Source organism: Moschus berezovskii, chromosome 10 (genome assembly GCF_049115385.1).
Source record: "Moschus berezovskii isolate FMDL1 chromosome 10, NW_MosBer_1.0, whole genome shotgun sequence".
Classification (NCBI taxonomy): domain Eukaryota; kingdom Metazoa; phylum Chordata; class Mammalia; order Artiodactyla; family Moschidae; genus Moschus; species Moschus berezovskii.
The window spans coordinates 68,204,909-68,217,257 of record NC_142469.1 but is presented as its reverse complement, the minus strand read 5'-3'; positions in this window follow the sequence as shown (position 1 = coordinate 68,217,257).

The following is a 12,349-nucleotide window of genomic DNA, read 5'->3' as shown; positions in this document are numbered from 1 at the left end:
AGGAGACAGGGATAGGTCATAAATAGCAAATGGTGATTTTCACAGAGAGAGGGAAGAAAAGCACGGTCACACTATAGTTAGGAGCCAGGAGTCAGACTTTCTGGTTTAAATCTTGGGTCTGCAATTTACTGGTAATATAACTTAGCTCAAGTTACTTAATCTCTCTATGTCTCAATGTCTTCAACTATAAAAGAGATAAGGACACTGCAAAATCTTAAGAAGATTGTTGTGATCATTAAATGAGAGGATGAGGGTCAGCACCTGGCACAGTTTCTAATACATTTTAAACACTTAGTGAACACTAGCCCTTGTTATTTTAACTGCTAATCTTATTAAAACAGAGAGGATTTTGAGAGAGATGAATGCAAACAGCTAAGTCAAACTATCACAGTATTTATTCAGCCAAAAGAATATTTAAGACACTGTGTAAGGTGTCTAGGGTTAGTATAATGAACAAAACAGACCCAGTTCCTTCCCTCAAGAAACTTACATTCTAAAAGGGAGGACAACTATCAAAAGGAGACAGAGAATGTTAAAATGTTAAGAGGAGGAAGAGAAAATGCATTGTGTTGGGACTTCTCTGGTGGCCCAGTGGTTAAGACTCTGTGCTCCAAAAGCAGGGAGCCCTGGGTTCAATCCCTGGTCAGCATATCCCATACGCTGCAACTAAGATCTGGTGCAGCCAAATAAATAATTAAATATTTTTTTAAAAAAGAAAATGCATTAAGTTGAGCAGTATCCCCTGGGAACATGTTATTAATGCCATTTCTCAGATTCTACCCCAGACCTACTGAACTGAAAGCTGTGAGCAGGGTCCAGCAATCCGTGTTTTAACAAATACTCTGATTCTGACACAAGATGAAGTTTGAGAATTACTGCCCTAGGCTTTTGTTTTCTTTTTTAATTTTATGTCACGAGGTCTTTATCGCAGTTGGAAACAGCTTAACAGCAACTGGAATGGAGCCATTGAAAATTTCGGGTTCTCTTCTTGTGCTTTTAGTTTTTCATGGGTTGTTCTGAGAACTAATTTAGGTTTAAAAGGCCTTGTTTTTTACAATTGAATCTTGGTAAAAATCGTAAGAAAGAAATCAATAACTAATTAGAGCCCATTTGATTTTCCCTCTTTAGGACCTCCAGGGAAATAGAGTATGGGCCTCTTGTCTCCAGCAGGGTGCTCCACAGTCAGCCAAAGGAACAAGGAGAGGATCCCTGCCCAGGGTCAGGAATGTGGGCCACCCATACACAAAGGCTGACTGCCCAGGAGAATTCATTCTGTGGGTCCCACCCACTGTCTGGCCTCTTGTAAGTTTCCTGAAGTACCTAAGTGGTCGGTCATAAAGTATCTTCTAAAGAAAGTAAGTTCAGTCAATGACAAGACTTTGAATTTGTGACTGGGAATATAAATTGAAACAATACTACCTGTGGGCTTCCTTTTTAACCTTTCTTCTATAAATAATGTTCACCCTTTATCTTGAACATGTGTTGAAGAAATATTTAATGAAATTTCATTCCAAGGGTTGCTGAATGATTCATCTTCCTAGAACTACCCCAAATGGACAGTTCTATGACAATTTGCATTTAACCTTATTTATTCTGCAAGTTCAGATATGCATGTAGTGAGATTGAGGAAATTTTCAATATATTAGTTTAATTGGAAAAATTCCATTAGACTATTTCTCTCCCCAGTAGTCTCCATTCACTTTCGCCATCTCACCATTTCTGCATTATTTAAAAAAAAAAATTCACAGTGGCTAAAACACTTTAATTCCCAGATCTACCATGTATTTGCACATGACTTTAAGGGGAAGCAATTCTCCAGTGATTCTCCTATAAACATTTGTAAATGGCAGTATCTTCATGTGTAAATGGAAGGTAATGGCTTTTGCCTGATGGGTTTTTAAAAAGCAGTGTTTGTAAATGATTTCTGGCTTCTTTGAGTCAAAGAATTATATCAATTAAAGCAGAAAGATTCTGACATAACAACACCAGTTATTCCTGAGAAATAGAAGAATGTCCCTACAGGAAAAACCATGGCGCTCAAAGGGCAAATGCATTAACTGAGTGAAACTAATAAATTATTGGAAAACACTTCTAAAAGAAGAAAATGTCATAAATATGAACAACCGCATTATTATTAACTCTAAAAAGAAGCAGAATGTCTCACAGTGCAGCCTACCAAAGTCATCTTTCAAGCATCTTTATTCAGAAACAATGACCTACTACAATGTTTATTTAGAAATTAAAATTCCCAGTGAGGAATAAGCACTTATTCATTGTTGGAACTCTGGAAGCTTAAAAGGCTTTATTAGATGGAGGTGGTGAAAGCAGCCCACTGGCCTTCTTACAAATGAAAGTAAGATGTGTCCAGGAGAATTACCAGAAGCGCTGAGGTCTAATCTCAGGGGAAATTGACAGCAGTAGATCAGAACCTACATAGTTGACATGTATTATTGAAAACTTAGAACGGAGGAGCCTGGTAGGCTGCAATCCATGGGGTCGCTAAGAGTCGGGCTCGACTGAGCAACTTCATTTTCACTTTTCACTTCCATGCATTGGAAAAGGAAATGGCAACCCACCCCAGTGTTCTTGCCTGGAGAATCCCAGGGAAGGGGGAGCGTGGTGGGCTTCCGTCTATGGGGTCGCACAGAGTCGGACATGACTGAAGCGACTTAGCAGCAGCAGCAGCAGGTTTAATAGTATAGTATCATATTTACTTTTATCATTTAGAATAGTGAATAGCCCAGGGTAAGTGAAGTAAAAGTGATTACTAAATATATATATATATATATATATATATATATATATATATAGTTGACACTATTATTTTAGAACATTTACATTAAGGTATAAATGATGGTAAGTTCAATGTATCATAAGGACATTTGCAGTCTAATACAGGAGCTTGTTAATCTGAATTCATTTCTAATTGGAGAAATCACAACTTCTCTTTCCCTAGCAGCCACTCACTTGCCCCATCTCATCTGTGAGGTCAACATCCTCCACCTTTTGCTGCCTTGCAAACTAGACCCATACAGTGTAAAATGCAGAGAATCAATACTGTTTCTTAGCTGGAAGTCTCCTGTCACCTAGACTTCTCTATCCTAACACCTTTACAAGTGTCTTCATATCTCATGGGACTTGGTAAAGATAGCCAATTGTTGGAGGGAGAAGTGAATGTCAGCACAAACCAAATAGATACTCAAAATCTAAGAAATCCAAAATGACTACAGAGAATGACTTATATACTATAAATTATCATAGAACCCTATAACCTCTAAAGAGCTTTGAGCTGTTTTCCCAGTGTAGGTAAAAGATCTGCACAAGTGTTTGTTAAATGAATAACACATAAATCAACAAATAATCGGATTTTGTTGATTCATGTAAACTATCGTTATGGAACAGAGTAGAACAATCTGGTCTTTGCACAGTGCTTTAGTTTGGCTAAAACCTCAAGAACAATGTAGCAATAAACAATTATTCTAAAATACCACAACAAGATGGTTGAGAAGTAGGAATCATGATATGATCCTGTTTTTGAAAGTCAAATGGACAAGCTAAGTTTTTTGATTCTCAAAATTAATTCCCCATATTAAATCTCAAATTGACACTGAAATAGTATTATCAATTACCCAAAGTTTCAAGTATAACTCTAAGTCCACTGAGAATCATCTATTTATTTTCAGTTTCTTCAATTTTTTGCATGTATATGATCTTTGGGGAAAAAGTAATATCCACTGCAAAGAGTTTGATTTTATATATGAATTCTATGCACAGAGATTGACTGTTGCTGAGTCACCCGGGAGGCTCTGGGGAGAACTATGTGGCACTGAATTTGATCATAGAAGACAGAATAATATTTTAAAAAGAATTTTCCCAGCAGTTCAGCTACACAGCAGCGATTTGCCATTTTTCTTTTCAGTGTTGGCTGCAAACACCACACATGGGACAGAGTAAGGGGACTGGAACCTATTGAAGACTCATGGGAAGATATCTAGTCACTCTGACATGAATTGCACTACTGTCTTATTTTCTAAATGCTCCCAAATATAATGTGACATGAATGTAGCATTTTATAGTCTTGACATGTAGTCACAGAAATGATCCCATTTCATCATGATTCTAGCCCACTGGTTTCTGAAGAGCAACCAGGAGAACAATTGCTGTTGTTCAGTCATGTCAGACTCTCTGTGACACCATGGATTGCTGCACATCAGGCTTTCCCACCCTTCACTATATCCTAGAGTTGCTCAAACTCATGTCCATTGAGTCGGTGATGCCATCCAACCATCTCATCCTCTATCACCCCCTTCTCCTCTTGCCCTCAATCTTTCCCAGCATCAGGGTCTTTTCCAATGAGTCGTCTCTTTGCAACAGGTGGCCAAAGTATTGGAGCATCAGCTTCAATGTTGGTCCTTCCAATGAATATTCAGGGTTGATTTCTTTTAGAATTGACTAGTTTGATCTCCTTGTAGTCCAAGGGACTCTTGAGAGTCTTCTTCAGCACCACAGTTTGAACGCATCAATTCTTCAGTGCTCAGCCATCTTTAGTGGGCTTCCCTAATAGCTCAGCTGTTAAAGAATATTCCTGCAATGCAGGAGACCCTGGTTTGATTTCTGGGTCAGGAAGATCCACTGGAGAAGGGATAGGCTAACCACTCCAGTACTCTTGGGCTTCCCTGGTGGCTTAGCTGGTAAAGAATCCACCTGCAATGCGGGAGACCTGGGCTCGATCCCTGGGTTGGGAAGATCCCCTGAAGAAGGGAATGACTACTCACTCCAGTATTCTGGCCTGGAGAATTCCATGGACTGTATAGTCCATGGGGTCGCAAAGAGTCAGACACGACTGAACGACTTTCACTTTCAGCCGTCTTCATAGTCCAACTCTCACATCCGTACATGACTACTGGAAAAACCATAGCTTTGACTATACAGACCTTTGTCGGCAAAGTGTCAGAGAACAATTACCAGGGCCCCATTGATGGGGCAGGAATGAAGTACGGCCAAGCTCAAACTTAGATATTAAGTCAGGTCTTGAACCTGGGCCTGACATCCCTTCCAGGACAGCACAGTGGTTTCCAAGAGTCTTGGCAGCTTTGGGGAGCCAGGGAGTGGGCTGCTGCTTGATGACGATGGCCTTTCTGGAGAACCTTGGGAGAGGTCCAGAACTGAGTGCTTAGCCTCAGCACCTGGTGGACATGGACAAAATCACTGCTAAATGGATGTAAAGTCCCCTCTGGCTTGCTCCCATCTTGTTTATGTTCTTTTCTCTGCTACTTCGGAGCTAATTATGTGGTGTGCTGAGTGTCTCTGCTCCCAGATCTTTTGCCCATTCTCTGACCGTTCGCCTGCCTGTTATTTCTGTCAGTAGATAGAGGTCAGCCAGATAAGGCATCAGACTTTAATCAGTCTCCTCTCCCTCTTGTTAGCATCAGTAGAAAAATCTTTACAGAATGTTTCATATTTAGCTCTCAAGGATTTGGACATCCAGGGATTATTTATGGATTTCATTACTCACTTTATTCCATTCACTATTATTGTGAAGAGTTGAGGTTTGCCTATATTCCTAACATAATTTCAAGTTTGCAGAGGGGTCCTATGCCCTAAGGAACTGAATGTACTCAGTTCATTATATCTATCTACTCAAACAATTCTGTGTTACAGAATACGGAAGGATGCAAGAAACGCTTGTGCAGGATTAGAGGGTAGGAAGAGTAAAAAAAATTAAACCATAAATATATTCCTTTGAACAATAGAGCTATTTCTTAAAAGTTATTAAGAATTGGATTTATGCAAAGCTACAATGAGGTACCACCTCACACTGGACAGAATGACCATTATTAAAAAATTTACAGAGACTTGCCTGGTCCAGGGGCTGGGATGCCATGCTCCCAATGTAAGGGGCTCAGGTTAGATCCCTGGTCTGGGAAATAGAAACTGCATGCCAAAACTAAGAGTTCACATGCCACAACTAAAGATTTTGAATGCTGCAACTAAGACCCAGCAGAGCCAAATAAATAAATAAAAGTAAATATTTTAAAAATTGTCTACAAGCAACAAATGCTGGAGAGGGTGTGCAGAAAAGGGAACCCTCCTACACTGTTAGTGGGAATGTAAACAGGGAAAACAGTATGGAGGTTTCTCAAAAAGCTAAAAAGAAAGTTGCCATATGATCCAGCAGTCCCAGGGCATATATCCAGACAAAATTGTAATTTGAAAAGATATATGCACCCCTATGTTAATAGCAGCACCATTCACAATAGCCAAGACATGGAAACAACCTAAATGTCCATCAACAGATGAATGGATAAAGAAGATGCAGTACATATATGCAGTGGAATAGTACTCAGCCATGAAAAATGCCATTTACAGCAATGAGAATGGATCTTCAAATTACCATACCACATGAAATAAGTCAGAAAGAGAAAGACAGTTACCATATGATATCATTTATATGTGGAATCTAAAATGTGATACAAATGATTATATCTACAAAACAGAAATAGACTCAGACACATAGAGAACAAATTTGTGGTTTCCAGGGGGAAGGAGGGTTGGGGGAGGGATGGATTGGCAGTTTGGGATTAGCAGATGCAAAGTATTATATATAGAATGGATAAACATCAAGGTCCTACTGTATGACATGGGGGATTGTATTCAATATCCTGTGATAATCCATAATGGAAAAGAATATGAAGAAGAATGCATAATAGATGTGTATAACTGAATCACTCTGCTATAGAGTAGAAATTAATACAACATCGTAAATCAACTACACTTCAATAATATATATATATATATATTTTAATGGAATTTAGGAACATTTGGTTACATTTGAAATCCAGTAGTTCAGTTCAGTTCAGTTCAGTCGCTCAGTCGTGTCCGACTCTCCGCGACCCCATGAATCACAGCACGCCAGGCCTCCCTGTCCATCACCAACTCCCGGAGTACACTCAAACTCATGTCCACAGAGTCGGTGATGCCATCCAGCCATCTCATTCTCCGTCGTCCCCTTCTCCTCCCGCCCCCAAACTTTCCCAGCATCAGAGTCTTTTCCAGTGAGTCAACTCGTCGCATGAGGTGGCCAAAGTATTGCAGTTTCAGCTTTAGCATCAGTCCTTCCAATGAACACCCAGGATTGATCTCCTTTAGAATGGACTGGTTGGATCTCCTTGCAGTACAAGGGACTCTCAAGAGTCTTCTCCAACACCACAGTTCAAAAGCATCGATTCTTCGGTGATCAGCTTTCTTCACAGTCCAACTCTCACATCCATACATGACCACGGGAAAAACCATTGCCTTGACTAGACGGAAATCCAGTAGAGGAGTTGACAATTCAAGGCATACCCTGCTATGAGCTCTTTTGCAGGTGCAAAGTATCTTTGTGAGGAAATAATTCCCTCCAGATTTGTCTTTTTTATGAATTTGAGTTTGAATCTATCAAGCTGTCTTAAAACACCTGCGTAGCTAAATCTGCAAAGATGCTTTTCATTGACTACCTGGTAGATGAACAAATGCATTTTCTCATGGCAACATGAAAAGTTGTCTGGCCATTTCCATTCAAAGGTGAGAAGTGCTTATCATAAATTGGACAAAAGGCTTTTAACGGGCCACACCTGATTAGGTTCCTACAATTTTTGAACACTCATTCTCTGCCTATGGGAGAAAAGCAAATGGATCAGTTTATATAGCTACGTTTAGAAGCTTCTGCTTTATGTAATGTTAAATCTATTGGTTATTGTGTTTACATATATTTGGGTAGGAAAGACCCATTTGTTTCTAGGTTTCTAAATCTAATATCTTTGCAAATACTTTAATCACTTGCCTATGGAGTTTTCATAAGCTCATTTTCATTCATAAATTGCATACTCTTTTCTGCTCTTTATACCTCATTTTTACTTTGCTAGCTACAGGGGGAAAAAAACTAGTGTTTTTAGTTTCTGTTTTCCAGATAATTGCTATCTTTTCTGTCCTTGGTGCAAATGTCTTCTGAGTTCCAATACAAACACACAGTGACATGTAAAACAAGCTGGAAAATTTGTAAGAGCTTCAAGTATAGTAAAGCTGATTTTCCCCAGAGTTTTCATTTCTCTTGGCCCACTGCCTATCATCTGAGTATCCTAGTCCTGGACACATAGGAAACAGCTTCCTTTTTAGACTGGTTTGTTCCATTTATTGTCAGAGACAATAGCAATGAGAGTAATGACATTAAGCTATGTTGCCAAGTCCCATAGTTCACGACTATTTCCTGGCATTGGCATTCATTCTCCTCCTTTCAATTAAGATGAGAGGTCATATGTTGGTTGCATGCTTAGTCACCCTTAGAAGCAGCCCTGGAAGCACTTTTGGTTGTCCTTCAACCTCAAGAAATCCAAGCTCTCCATAAGGAGAGCCATAGAAGCCAATTCCATTGGTGGACATGGCATTTTAACCATAGTATTTATTGTCTGTTTCTAGCTTCAAACTATCAAGGGTGGTCTGTGAATATGCACACAAAACCTCAAGAAGCTCCCTGTTCTACTGCAGACATCTCCTGAGGCCACCTTGTTAAAGAATTTACTTTCATAATCAATTTCTCAGAATCAATATTTCTTTTCCTATTTCCCTCCACTTGGATTAGAACAAAGAACTCTCATGCTTTGGGACTTATCAGAATTCTTGCTAAAGGAACACTGTCCAGCCGTCCTTCTCTCAGGTGTGAACTCAGCTGTCTTCTTTTCATGTGGACTTGGCAGTGGCTATGAGAGCAAGAGAGCTTGGGACTGGGTCTCTAGGGGAAGCAAACGTGCCCCAAGTTTCTTGCAGGGGCCTCGAGAAGGGACATCTTGTGCCAAGATCTTTGTTGATTTATATTTGCTGTAACAGTCACATGCTCCATCTTGCTCATCTTTCCCTGGAGGCTGTCTTTAGGAGACAGTGGCATTTTGTATTAAGTGCGATCTATTCTGGATCATTCAAAGGAGATGTTTGTACTCGGTGATTGCAGCCATGAAATTAAAAGACGCTTACTCCTTGGAAGGAAAGTTATGACCAACCTAGACAGCATATTAAAAAGCAGAGACATTACTTTGCCAACAAAGGTCCATCTAGTCAAAGCTATGGTTTTTCCAGTGGTCATGTATGGATGTGAGAGTTAGACTGTGAAGAAAGCTGAATGCCAAAGAATTGATGCTGTTGAACTGTGGTGTTGGAGAAGACTCTTGAGAGTCCCTTGGACTGCAAGGAGATCCAACCAGTCCATTCTAAAGGAGATCAGTCCTGGGTGTTCATTGGAGGGACTGATATTGAAGCTGAAACTCCAATACTTTGGCTACCTGATGTGGAGAACTGACTCATTTGAAAAGACCCTGATGCTGGGAAAGATTGAGAGCAGGAGGAGAAGGCGACAACAGAGGATGAGATGGTTGGATGGCATCACCGACACAACGGACATGGGTTTGGGTAGACTCCGGGAGTTGGTGATGGACAGGGAGGCCTGCCGTGATGTGGTTCAAGGGGTAGCAAAGAGTTGGACATGACTGAGTGACTGAACTGAACTGAACTGAATGTCAGTGAATAATGCTGAAATACATAGGACCTTCTCCTTTGTTAGGAAATGGAGGACATTTTCTATCTCTAATTCCTTAATCAGTGGGAAGGAATTAATACTTGAAAATATTTGCTTTGGATGACCAAGTAAGACAAATGATTCACAGCCGCCTATGTTAGAAAGATAAAAATTTAATAAGACATGCAATCAGAGGCTGAGTTGAACAAATGAATAGTCTCTGTCCCTTTCTAGAATAATCAGAGATTTGAACAAAACACAAATCAGAAAAATTGTTGTTAGGTTTATAAGTGCAAGTAAATAAAACCTATCTTAAAATATGTGGCAAAGTCCCCCCCTGCCTTAAAAAACACAAAATGTTTGGGTAGATTTTGTGAACACAGATACAGTGAAATATTGACAAAAACCAAAATATGCAATTAATTTGGAAAAGGATTAATGCCAGAATATTTTAAAGCTTTATTCCCCTCCCTACAGCATAACTCAAAGATGTTTTCAGTTTTTTTCTTCCCTTTGAAAACTCAGACTCCTAATTGAAAAATACTCTGTGTAATTCAATATGAATGAAGTAGCTGTATTTGATTCAGGTGTAGGGTTGGGTTGCTTTGGACAATTTTAAAAGATTCTCCCTTTTAGTTCTTATCTACTTGTTCCCTGAAGGATTTCTGTACCTCTTAGGGGAAACCAGGCAGTAGCAGCAGCAATAATCTCATTTGCAAAGAGGGCAAGAGGGCACAGGGTTGGCGGCCTCAAGGGCTGGTGTTCAATATCATCCCTGTCATCCGGAGATCACAGGCTTTGCCCCAGCCCAGGTGAATAATGACCAGAAACACTTTGTGACTGATGACTGCTCTGTTTGGGGAGCAAATTGATGTCCTTCAGTTCCTAGTGAATAATGTTCTTTCTAGCAGTGACAGTAATGTCATCCGTAGGGAAAATATGAGACCAGTTAATCAGGAAACAGGGTAGGGATCCCCCACCCTCATCCCTGGGTGCCCTACTGGGCCAAACAGGAAGTCATACTTTCACATAATACACAGTGCTTTGTAAAACAACAAAAACAAAAACCAAACTCTTCAAACCAGCAGAACTAGGGAAAAGGCTACCTAAATTCTGATCTTTTTTGCCTGATTATGAATCTGCTCAGGTCTCTGTAAATCACAGTGAGGTGCACCAAGAACAATGAATCGCCTTAGCATCCATGGCCCTTGGTGATCTGGTCCCTGGCCCCCATCCCCAGTACTCTCCTCTGGGCACCACAGCCCAGCCACATCAGACTATGTGTCATTCTCTGGACTTATCACCTGTCCCTCCCACCCCACCCTTATTTATCTCCCTAGAGCATCATTTATCTCTATTTTCCCCTTTTCTTTTCTCCTGGCTAGCTCTCTCTTGGTTTTCAGTGTTCAGAGCAGTATCACATCTTCTTCCTAAGTTAGTTTCCTCTGCCTTTTCTGGTTTTCCATAGCCTTGGTCTTTTTAGCTTTGGTTGTGTTGCACTGAGGTCGTCTGTTTAAGTATTCACCTTCTTTCATTAGATCTTAAATAATTTGAGGACTTGTCATGGTTCAGTTCAGTTCAGTTCAGTCGCTCAGTCATGTCCGACTCTCTGCGACCCCATGAATCACAGCACGCCAGGCCTCCCTGTCTATCACCAACTCCCAGAGTTCACTCAAACTCGTGTCCATCGAGTCGGTGATACCATCCAGCCATCTCATTCTCTGTCGTCCCCTTCTCCTCCTACCCCCAACCCTTCCCAGCATCAGAGTCTTTTCCAGTGAGTCAACTCGTCGCATGAGGTGGCCAAAGTATTGGAGTTTCAGCTTTAGCATCAGTCCTTCCAATGAACACCCAGGATTGATCTAGTCAATAAACATTGCTTGAATTGAAGAAATGCATGCAACTGTTTGCTAAGTGGAGATTGACTTAAGGCAATCAACTTGGTAACTCAGCCTCTCAGTAGGAGCTAAGAGTCAATCTGATCTCTGCCACTCAGTGGCTATGTGACCTTGGGCATGTTACTATCTGTCCTATAGGAATAATGACCTTCGGTTGGCCAAAAAGTTCTTTCAGTTTTTTTTCTGTAGGATGTTTTGGAAAACCCAAATGAATTTTTTGGCCAACCCAGCAGTACTTCATAGGTTAGTTGAAAGGTTTAAATGAGATGCTTCATCTCCAGACAGGTGAGATAATGCTAACCATTACTGTCATTGCAAGGGCAATGTAAATTCTTAGTAAATACTTGTTAAATTATATTTTAGCAAGTTATATTTCATTTCCTAGTAGAGTATTATTTCCTGGATGCCTTGTTCTTACAACTTAAAAATAAAGCACATTTTTTAAGTTAAAAGAATTATGGTAGGAAGTGGGCAAAGAGCTTAGGGAAAATAAGCTACTATAAGAGGGATCAGAAATATATTTGTAGCACCCAGCTCAAGGGATAAAATCAATCAAACTTCTCAGTCACTGTTTCAGCTACCCAAGGTGAGTGATGATTCATACTAGGCAAGTGATAAACAACAAAAATTAAATTTGACATCCAGAATAGGTTTGCTAAAGTTTTGAACTGCTGCTGTCTGGAGAACAAAGGAAGGAAAATGCAGGTATATGGTTAGAACCGTGCACCTGATCACACCCCACACAACCTTGCAGTGTGATGGAGGAAAAGATCCCGAGTTCAGCCCCAAGGACCAGAAGTACCAGAGATTCAACTCACTACTAACTATCCATGTAACCCTAGCCAAGATCCATACCTACATATGTGGAAGTGTGCTGTAAAACATAAGAACTTTGGGCGTTATTTGT